Raw genomic sequence first — 11,771 nt, forward strand, 5'->3', positions numbered from 1 at the left:
TAGTAAGCGGGTACCTGGTGCCACTTCCTATGAGCCAAGCTTGGGTAACAGAGCTGCTCAGCTGCCCAAACCATGGGGTGCCCAGGCCTGGGATTTGGGGTGGAGGTGTCAGGCACCGGGAGTGGGGTGAATTTCCTCGTGGACTTGTGGAAGGGAAGTAAGGTGGAACGCTTGTCCCTGGCCTTGGCCTAATCTCAGAGGTATAAATCCAAGGGCCCGGGATTGCTTGGAAAGTCTCACTATGCCCCCGGCTAAGTCCTACCACAGTCATCATTTCCTTGGGTGCCTAGTGTGTGCCAGCCACGTGCCAAGCTCTTTATGTGCAGCTCATCTTCATAAGGGCCCTGTGGTAACAGTAGCATTATACCCATTTCATTGATGGGAAAGCTGAGGCCCAGGGGCTAACATAACTTATACACAGCGAGTTGCAAAGTCAGGGTTGGAGCCCATATTTCTTCTCTCTAAGGCCTCCGTTTGTTCATCTCTGAAGTTGCTCTCTTGCCTGTTCTGTGTTTGCTACATTACAGGTGGTGTTAGAGCTTTACGGAGAGGAGCTGGCCCTGCCCGCCTACCTCCCCTATCTTGCCTTCCTTAACTCGGTGACTTCCTCTGGCCAAGAGGGGGATCTCCAGGACGGTCCACGTAAAATGGCTGGAATCTTGCGGGAAGTTAGCAGAGGACATTCAGTATGAAGGAGGCAGAGGAGCAGGCGGCCGTGGGGAGACTAGTCATTGGGGTGGGGGGGGGGGCTGGGCTAAACCAGAAAGAATGCACCCATGTACAGTCGATTCTCCTTATTCACCGTATCAGTTATGTTCTTCTAAAGTAAAGGGAACTTTTTTTTTTTTTTTAAAGGATTTTCTTTTTTATTTATTTATTTATTATTTTTGTCTGTATTGGGTCTTCGGTTCGTTCGAGGGCTTTCTCCAGTTGCGGCAAGCGGGGGCCACTCTTCATCGCGGTGCGGGGACCGCTCTTCATCGCGGTGCGCGGGCCTTTCTCTATCGCGGCCCCTCCCGTTGCGGGGCACAGGCTCCAGACGCGCAGGCTCAGCAATTGTGGCTCACGGGCCCAGCTGCTCCGTGGCATGTGGGATCTTCCCAGACCAGGGCTCGAACCCGTGTCCCCTGCATTGGCAGGCAGATTCTCAACCACTGCGCCACCAGGGAAGCCTAAAGTAAAGGGAACTTTATAGTGAATTTGGGAATACCAGACCCTTGTTCCTGGGGAGGATACAGGGTTAGATTCCTGCCAGCCTCTGGTCACTATATTCTCGTGAACCAATCAATACATATGTGTGTTTCTCCTTAAAGACATCTTACTTAATACATATTGATTCATTAACACTGAACCCACAAGGCGTGCCTGAATGAAGTTTATCTAACACGGGTATCTTATCTAACACAAGGATTTTCTCCGCAGGGCACATCACAGCCGCCTTCTGCTTAGGGAGAGGAGCTGGCCCTGCCCGCCTACCTCCCCTAGTGCTACTAGACAGCACTTCAGCACTGCTCTGGAGGGCCATTTTAAACAGCAGAATCACCAAGAAAAAAGACCAAAATGTGAAAAGTGGCACTGAATAGGCCCTCACAGGGTACTTGTTTACAGTATGAGCGCTGAAACAAGAAGGCAGAGCATGGCCTTGATGGAGCTTAGCTGGGAAAATGCATATCAGGCAACTCAAAATGTTCACCCCTCATCAGAGGACCATGAAAGTGCTGCCAGCATTGATTTGGGGGCTGCAAGTAAATTTTAGCAAGTAGGCAAGTTCACAAATATGGAATCTGCAAATAATGAGGATTGACTTTGTGCTTCTCCTATCAGGGTAGGGTAGAGGAATAATGATGTTAACATTTCCAAACACTTACAATGCACCAGGTACCGTTCCAGGTACTTTGCTTGTATTAACTCAGTCATCACATCAGCCTATGGGGTAGGTATAACTTTTATTCCACTTTACAAATGAGGAGACTGATGTAGAAAGATTTAAACACTGCACGTTCTTAGCAACTAGACTATACCGCTTCTCACGTCACTCACATTCCCAAATGGAGTCCATTGCAGAAATTACATGCATATTCAAGATGAAATGGAGAATTCAAAGAGACATTACGCTTGTGCAGTGGCAGCCCTGCACTTCCTGTGACTCAGGAAGGCCCTGAGAAGGCCTCTGGAGTGGGGGCTGGTGGGGGTGTTAGAAACATCTGAGCTGCTCTGCTCTAAAGTATTAGTGGCTCCTGTCTCATTTTCCCTTGGGCACTTTTGATTCTGGAGCCTCTAGGGAGTGCCCACATCAAGTAGGGAGACCAAGGCTGAGGCTTGCTCTCCCACAAGTGCCGTTGAGTATCAGGCCAGCCCCCTCAAGGAACAGTTGGTCGGGAGTGAAAAGCAGAAGGGAAAACATCACCAGTTCCCTGATGGAAGTTCTGCCTTCCTGTTCCCCCTAGCAGGTCTTGCAGTCAGTCCTACGTGTGTGGCTAAGGCACTGTGAGTTAGGATCACAAATTCCTCTGCTCCTCCTCTACGTGTGGGCTGGACCTCACACGTGCAGTCCTCAGATTCACCATCTAACTACCCCAGAGGGCTCTCCATCACCCTGCCCAAGTGTAGACGCAGAGCCATCCCTCAGTCATTTGAACCCACTCTCCCCTCTTCCCTGAAGCCTGCCCAAATATTTAAACAAGACATTGCCAAAGGCATGGAGGTGGCGGAAGACTGGGGAGTTGGAAGAACAGAAGAGAACGAACCCCCAAAAAGCCAAATCTGTCTGATCAGGCCACTGGGTGTGACTGCCCAACCGATCTATCTCTGATGGGGGACGGGGCTCAGATCCTTCCCTGCCCAGCTCCTGGACTACCTCCCCCCATGAGAACCCCACCGCCTGGGGACAAAGGCAGTGCATTTCAATCCTGAGAGGTCTAAGGAACCAAGTTCTGTTTCCTCCCTAAAATCCATCTTCTTGAATTCCCGGTTTCCCTTATCTGTCTCAGAGTTTCCTACCCCTACTACCTGCATTGCCTACTGACTGCAACCAGACAAGCACAACAATGCAACATTTGTATGAGAGAGAGACAGAACCAGGGAAGTTCCTACTAGTGAACTTCTGATGCTTCTGTTGGGGTATGTGTGTATTTTACCCTGAGAGAGAGGTGACATCCCTTCAGGGCTTGGGCCTGAATTTGTTCTTGATACAGAATTACTCTTTCTGGTTGCAGAACTCATGAGATGGACTTGGAAAGCACACTCAAGAAGACTGTGTCAGAGGCTTGGAGAAAAGGAGCCCTTGGAGGCAAATCCTATAGAAGTTAGAGCTGACTGAAGTAGGAACAAAGGATGCATTAGGGGAAACGTCAGGTGAGCATGATGTCTTAGGGGTGCGAGATTGCCAGGGGAGTGCTCTCACAGGAAAGATCTGTAAGGGAGCAAGGGATGCAGGATAGGGAAGGGCGGAGAGCAGAGCGAGCCCGTGCCCCAGGGAAGGTCTAGCCCTCTCCCCATCCTCAGGGATCCTGGAGCCAAAGCTACACCATAGAGTTGCCCTGTCTCCAGGCAACAGGACTGGGTTGTTGTACGCACGTGACAGTCACTGCTTCCACTGGAGCTGGATGGCAGTGGAACCTCCTAAGCAGCTCTCATAAGCCAAAGGCAATGCTCCAGAGCAGGTCTCAGGTATAAGCCCTGGGCTGCCACACTCACGTAAGCTGGGAGATGGGTGTACCTGTCAATAACGAGGGTCTGGACAGGGCTCCAGCACCAAGAGGATCTACCACAACTGGCTTCTCAGGTGTGCCCCGCCCCACATGGGAAACAGGCTCAGCCAGTGGTGATAGTTTTCTGCCTGTCCAGAGTACTTCTTTGGAACAAAAATTTGCTTTATAAAACGTGTTCAAGGCTTCTGCCTCATAAGCAAAAAAAAAAAAAAAAAACCCTGGGAGGAGGTGCGACAGGAGTGGTTCTGCTTGGTGAGGGGCTCTGTGTGCTTTGGCACACTCCCCTTCCTGGTTTTTCCTCTCATCCTGCACCCAGATCCCCAAGGAGCTGGGGATCAGATCATGCCAGATCCGTGATTTCACGCCTTCTTAGAGGTGCCAGATCCATCATTTCAAGTCAGGAGGCTTAGGAATTAGGACTGCTGCAGCACTGGAGGTCTGAGCCAGTCAAAATCTCTGTCAGGAGGGTGAGGTGGTGTTAGACAGGCCCTTTCTAGAAAGTTCCAAATCTTTGGGATTGGTCAAGGGAAAGCTATAGTCCCCCAAAGTGCTGCAAAGGAATAGAGTTGGGATTTGGTGACCCTTCTCAGGGCCAGAAAGCTCTCCAGGCCCCAGACCCAAGGCTGATTTTCACGTGGTCTCCAGGGCTAGGAAGGTGCTGACCTCAGTTTTATGTGCATCTCATACTCTGATAAACCTGTGCATATACACAGACATATATGTGCACATAGACTCTACCATGGAACGTGAGCAAACCATAGGTACTCTAGGAAGAGTGGATTTACTAGTGCCTTTGAATTCATCTCCTTTACCCTTGACAAGAACCTTATCTTCTTCCCTTAGAGGCACAAGGCCAGTGTAGAGAACACTGGAGCTGTGGTCAGGAAATGTGCTACCTGTCCAGGCTTGGCCACACATTGGGGGACTCCAGGTAAGTCACTTCACCTCTCTGAGCATCACTTTTCTCCATTATTTTGTGAAATATAAAAATTAGAAAGTTCTAAGAGGTCCTTCCACTTTAACTTCTGAGATTGTTTCTATACTTTGCTTGTATAACATAGAAACATCTTCCTAATCTAGAACCCAGCTCTGGAAGTCTCTCCTCATTTCCCCACAACCAGAACAAAAAAGGCCTCTGAGCATCCAACTGACATCAGATTTAAGTATATTGCATATAAGCAAATACCTATGTCTCATTTGAGACTACTGATTCTTTGCGCATAGTTCTCACATGTTTGTCATCTAGTTTTCAAGGGTAAATTAGAGGCTATAATTAGAAAGGGACAGAATACCTCCAGAGAAAAGGGATACTAACAGCATAAAGGTGCTACAGAAAAACTGTAAAAGGCACAAAAGAAATAAAAGACACCATAAGTCTGGTACAGTTTTGTTCATCTTGGTGGGGCCTGAGAGTATCACAGTATCATTGTACAGGGCTGTGTTCATGCTCATGAATCCAGGTTATCTATGAATTCACTTGTTCCTTAGATTCTGTTGATGGATGTATGGAAGTACAGGCTACATTTTAGAAAAATATTCACTCACCAAAGGGTTAAATTGTAAGAAAAGGAAAACAAAAGCAGTCACCATATATTCCTTTAACGATTCACCCTTAGCTTCCTGAAAAATTCCCACCTAGCACATCATCTCTGACAACTCTAGGAGTCCAAGGTTTTATTCCAGAATTGATTAATTTGAGCAAAAATAACAGAGTGCAAAGTACTCTGTACACTTTTTTGTTTAAAAATGTGATATTGGTTTTCTTACAAGTCGTCAAGAAGAGTTGTGCACAAAAGCATTTTCTCCCATGCTGCATGGCATGTCACTCACCCTGCACCACAAAATGAGACCCGCTTGTTTAGTCTACTTCCCTACGTGTCCCTTACTCTGTCAGATTGGCAATATTTGGGTTGGAAACACCACAAAGAAATACTTGAAAAGTCTTTTTTCAAATATAAGTTCAATAAAAACATTTCTATGTATTAAGTTTTGCAAAACACACTTAACTTTGGGAGAGTTTGGATAGCCAATTAAGCATTTTTATCCCTTCTTTACCAAGACTCAGGCAAAAAATGTTCTATGGATGAGTGTGAAGAACCAAATTCCTTCAGATGCCACCATCTATGTCCAGTCAGCTTTAGGCTTAGAGAACAATTCAGTTCAATGCAGCAAAATACAATATATATTAATTGACAATCTATTTTTGCCAGGTTATGTTCTAGGTCCTGGGAATACAACGGTGTGGTAAGATACAGCCCTGCCTGAAGGAGCAAATGAGATACTGTTTTCCACAATGGCTGCACCAACTTACATTCCCACCAACAGTGTAGGAGGGTTCCTTTTTCTCTACACCCTCTCCAGTATTTGTTATTTGTAGACTTTTTAATGATGGCCATTCTGACCAGTGTGAGGTGGTATCTCATAGTAGTTTTGATTTGCATTTCTCTAATAATTAGCAATGTCGAACATCTTTTCATGTGCCTATTGGCCATCTGTATGTCTTCTGTGGAGAAATGTCTATTTAGGTCTTCTGCCCATTTTTTGATTGGGTTGTTTGCTTTTTTGTTGTTGAGTTGTATGAGCTGTTTGTATATTTTGGAAATTAAGCCCTTGTCAGTCACATCATTTGCAAGTATTTCCTCCCAGTCTGTAGATTGTCTTTTCTTTTTGTTTATGGTTTCCTTTGCTGTGCAAAAGTTTGTAAGTTTGATTAGGTCCCATTTGTTTAGTTTTGCTTTTATTTCTATTGCCTTGGGAGACTGACCTAAGAAAACATTGGTATGATTTATGTCAGAGAATGTTCTGTCTGGCTGTATTTTTAATAATCCAAGCAAGAGCTCATGATGGCCTAACCTGGTACAAGTAGTAGTGGAAATAGAAGAAAATAGACGGATTTGAGACAGTTGTTAGAGACGTAGAATTGTTAAGACTTGGTGAATGACTTAAAGAGTAGAGAGGAGAGACAGTCAAGGCTGATACCCTGATTCCTGCCATGGGCCATGGGTGATGGCAGTGTCATTCGTGGACATTGGGAACATAAGAGGAAGAGGAGTTTATTGGCTGGAGAGAGGCAGTGCAGAGATGATGGCTTCACCTGGAACATTTTGAGCTGGAAATGCCTCTGGGTCTAGAATCAGGAAGACAACCTGGGCTGGAGATTTAGATTTGTGACTCCTCGGCATATGGTTGATACTTGAAGCCATGGAAGTTGATAGTGTGGGTGAAAACAGCCAGCTAGCTAGCTCATTCACCATCTATCCATACATCTGTTCATCAGGAAAGGAATTTCTAAATGTTCTCTAATGTGCATGTAGTATGTCTATAATTTCTACTAAACAGTGAAAATATCACAAGTTTATTTCTTTTTCTCAAAAAACAAAAACCAAGGAGCAATCACTGGGAGCCACTTTTGATTTCTGCTTTGTCTTCACCATTTGCTCTTAATGGTTCAGTGGCTCCGGCCTGAAGGATGTTTTCTCAGCTCTGTTCTTTTGCTCTTTCATTGTGAACTTCCGCCTGAAAGACACACCCACCCCTGAATCCTCCAAGGCAAGCTTGACATTCAATCCGAGCCTGGGTCTCTGGTTTACCATCAAAGCAAGAGAGGGACTTATTCAGCCTTTCCCATGAAATTGCTAAATGCTACTTCATTAAATATGTGCCAGAGCAGTGTATTTTTATTGTTGTTTTTAAAAACCAAGAAAGAAACCAAAAAAACTCCATGAAACAAGTATCCCCAAATTCATGTATGGTGTCAGGAAGATTGAGAACAAAATGGCTAGTGTTCTGCAAAGCATAAATAAAGAAAATGGAAAAGAATTTTTCCTTTCAAAAAAAAAACCCTGATATTGACATGAAATGTCAGGTCAGGTAGAGACTTCTGATCCAAAATGATTTGAACTCAAATGTTTCACTCATCCTACCCATTCCCCACTGAAATCACTAAATGGATATTACATAAAATTCTATATGAATGCTGGAAACTGAGGAAGGGAATTATCCCCATAACTGAAACTCAGCGGGTTGATGAGATACACTAGTAGCCATTGCTCTGGCGACAGTGGCCCTCGTGATGAAGGAACAGAGCTGTGCGCTGTGAATGTCCTCCGTTCACCCTGCCAGGAAGCTAAGGAGACCATGGGTATCTTGTGGGAGATTCAGCATCACCTGATTCTTTACCATGTCTGGCCTGGGACCTCACAGGAATGGTCCCTCTGTAGGTGTATCTCCCTGTGTGGTTCCCTCCTGGCTGCCTCTTGCTAGCCTCCTCCTGGCTATGTAAACCAGAGACTATGGTTTTTAGAATGATCAGTTTAAGGTATGCAAGATGTGTCACCTTTCTGGTGAAGGTTCTGGGGAGCACTAACCCCTCCATCTTTGGAATCTCAAGAGTCACAAGAGCCTTTGAAGAACGGTCATTTTCTGAGCTGCATCCAGATGCATTGGGAGAGCCAAGAGGCAGAGGCAGTATAGCTGAGAGCAAGGCAGCCCCGCGTCCTCTCATTGTGGGCTCTCAGCTATTACCATTCCTGTGGCTTCACACTGACAGTTATAAATATGTACGTACAGATCGAATAAATATATGTAGATTAAAATGGGATAAAATGGTAAGATAATAAACCTCACTGAGATGAAAAGTATAGTAAATGTTGGTGTTCAAGGGGAACCAAGAAACGGAACTCCTCTGTCCAAACCTTGAACCAATGGAGCAGTAATAACAAAGTGTAGGAAGACCACACATCGCCTTTATTCCTGAGCTTTCCGTGTGCTCTCCACTGATGAGCAGCTCCCGAGAAGGGGAGGGGAGGGGCTGAGCTACATTTGCTCAGTTCTTCTTTCTAAACTCGTCAGTCAGATTAAGTTCCCCCTGGACCCAGGGCTCATGAGCTAGAGGGTGTAAAGAGGGAAAGAAAGTCACACGAAAAGAGCTGCGTCTATATGGAGGAGGCATCCCAAGTGGAGACGTGTCCACCACACATACCCCAGCACTCTTTGGATTTTTCTTCCATTTATCTCTTGGGCTTAGTCATTAAGCCTACGGTCAACTGGAGGAAGACATTTCCCATCTTCATGAGGCTACTTCTGCCTTACCAACTACTACATTTTTGGGTGTCCTCATTGACAGGGTGGATTTTGCCCCTAGAAAGCTCTGAAATGAGTTGAAACTGTATAACAACTAAATGAACACCACTGTATTAGTCTCCTAGGGCTGTCGTAACAAATGACTACAACTGGGTGACTTAAAGCAACAGAAGCTAGTTCTCTCACTGTTCTGGAGCCCAGACGTCCAAAATAAACGTGTCAGCAAGTCCGTGCTCCACATGAAGGCTCTAGGGGAGAATCCTTCCTCGCCTCTTCCTTGGCTTCTGGGAGCATCACTCCAATCTTTCTCTGCTTTTCCCATGGAAGCTTTCCCATGCTTTCCCCATGGCCTTCTCCCCTGTGTCTGGCTCTGTGACAAATCCTCCTCTCCTTTCTTTTATAAAGGCACCAGTCATTGGATTTAGGGCCCACCCTAATCCAGGATGATCTCATCTTAACACCCCATCTGCAAAGACCTGATTTCCAAATTCACATTTTCAGGTACTGTAGGTTATGACTGGGACATATCTTTTTGGAGGCCATTAATCAATCCACTCCAACCACCAATACTAAAGTTTACTATATATTCTATTTCCCATCTGAAATTATGTCCAACGATGTTGTCCGACATAGCTTATCAGAGGTTCTACAACTGAGACCAAACAACATTAAGATACTCTAAGAACAACATACTAATATAAATATAGACATATACAGAATATATAAAGAATTCTTACAAGTTAATAATAAGCAATTTAAAATGGTCAAAAGATGGAGTTCCCTGGTGGTCTAGTGGTTAAGACTCCACGCTTCCACTGCAGGGTGTGTGGGTTGGATCCCTGGTCGGGGAACTAAGATCCCACATGCTGCGTGGTGTGACCAAAAAATATATAAATAAATTAATTAAATTAAATGGTCAAAAGATTTGAAGAGACGCTTCACTAAAGAAGATACACACATGCCCAATAAGCATATGAGAAGGTGCTCAACGTCATTAGTTATCATCAGAGACTGGCCCGTGGGAGGTACCAAGGGGGCTTAGACTTACAGTGCTGTACACTAAATAAGAGATCTTCTAGTTGCCAGGGTAGCCACATTCCCAGAGACATTAACAAAGGTGGGGCCTTGGACTAAGACATTGACCACCTAATTTGTAGCAAATGGGTTCCAGTTATCACTACTGAAAAAGAAACAGTGGATGCACATCCCTGGTCCAATCAACTGTGGCCAGTGGATAGGGTCACAATGTTCAGGGTGGCCGATGGGTCCCTCCACAGTGGGTAAAATAGAAGTTATATGTGGGGCAGACACGCTAAAAGATCAATCTGACAGGTACAGAAATAGCACGGCCTTTAGAGTTGAGCTCTGTGATATTCAGCAGCAAGTCACTTGCCTTCTCTAAGTCTCAATTTCTTCACCTGAAAATAGGAACATTGCAACTTGCCTTAGTGTTTTTAATGAAGATTAAACTAGAAAATGCATGTAAAGCAAATGACACAGCTGGCCCAGGAAGGTGGTCTTTCTTCCACCTCCATGGAGGTGAACATAACCGATTCTTCCTGCTCGTGGGGTGGGAAATGAAAGTGGCTCCTGAGAGGAACACTTTAAGCCTGAATTACTCCAAGTCCAAAGGAATGTCCCCAAGAACCCTTGGTCCCAGGACAATCCCAGGAACTGGAACAAGTTTTCCTAAAGGAGCCATAACATCCACTTTGATTCTTAGCCCCCTCCCCACGGTTTACCTCTGAGGCAGAGAAGAACCTTTATGTCAATGGAACTTGGCTTGAGTTGGGGGCCTCTTCCAGGCAGATAATTCCCCATGCACCTTTCTACTGGACACACTTCATTAGGACTTGCCCTCAAATACTCCCTTGATTCTATGTTCTGACATCTCTCTAATGCTCCTATTTCGGCCCCCTAGACTTGGCCTTGAGGTTAGTATTTGATCTCCTTCGCGGATCTCTTGTTATTTCTTACAGACTTGGCTTTTTATTCCCCCTTCTTGCTCTTTGTACTTTTACTTACACTGAGTAGGATCACATTTCCCTTGTCAGCCCATTGAGACCAACCCTTGGTGCCGCCCAAAGGCCAGATCTCAAGCTGGCCTTGCTCAGTACCCCCAAGGGGAGATTTGAACAAAACCCAGTTATCCACTGGGACCTAGACCAGGCACATGGCCAGCCGTGATCTCATAAGGACAGACACCAGGTGAGTCTCCTGGGACTCACTCCACTTGCCTCTATAGCAAAACAAGAGATGAGGAGTAGGCAGAAGTGAGGATGGGATCCCAGCTTGAAGCTAAGCAGTGTCCATGCTAAGGGTCAAATACACCTGGCAATACCTATTGAATTGAAAGATGTGCCTCTCAGGAGTCCATTAGTTTGAGGGATGGAGAAATCTCAGAAGAACATATCCTCAAGGAAGAGGAAGCCACATAAATAAACTTGATCCATTTAAGAATATCTAGTACTTATTTAGATTTAGAACTGTAGTAGATTAGTGTCCCTGCTTCCTCACCTTTGCCCACAGGTCTGGAGGTTGGCTAGGGTAACTCAGTTCTGGTCCATGTCTCTCTCCGGTAGGCTAGCTTGGGCATGTTCTCCTGGTGAAGATGCAGGTGCAAGAGCACAGGTGGGAAGGCTGAGCGCTGTTTCAAGTTTCCGTTTGTATCCAGCCTGCTACGATCCCACAGGCCAAACAAGTCACAAGCTGGACCCCGAGTCAGAGTGGGCACAGGAGGAGTTTGAAGCTGTGCACGACTGTGCTTAAAAATCAATTCAACATTAAGAATAATCAAGGCCTTTTTGCCAACACAGTGTGTCATGTTTATTGGGCTATTCACAAGTCAGCTAAAACACCATGAAGGGAAAAGACCGGATGCCATCAGTAATGTCAGGAAACAAAATATTTAGCAGTTCTTAGTTTCAAGTGTCGCATTCCATCACAGCTTGAGGAATATGGGCAATTCACTAACAAAAC

The sequence above is a fragment of the Balaenoptera acutorostrata genome, chromosome 3, assembly GCF_949987535.1.
Source record: "Balaenoptera acutorostrata chromosome 3, mBalAcu1.1, whole genome shotgun sequence".
NCBI classification, from domain to species: Eukaryota; Metazoa; Chordata; class Mammalia; order Artiodactyla; family Balaenopteridae; genus Balaenoptera; species Balaenoptera acutorostrata.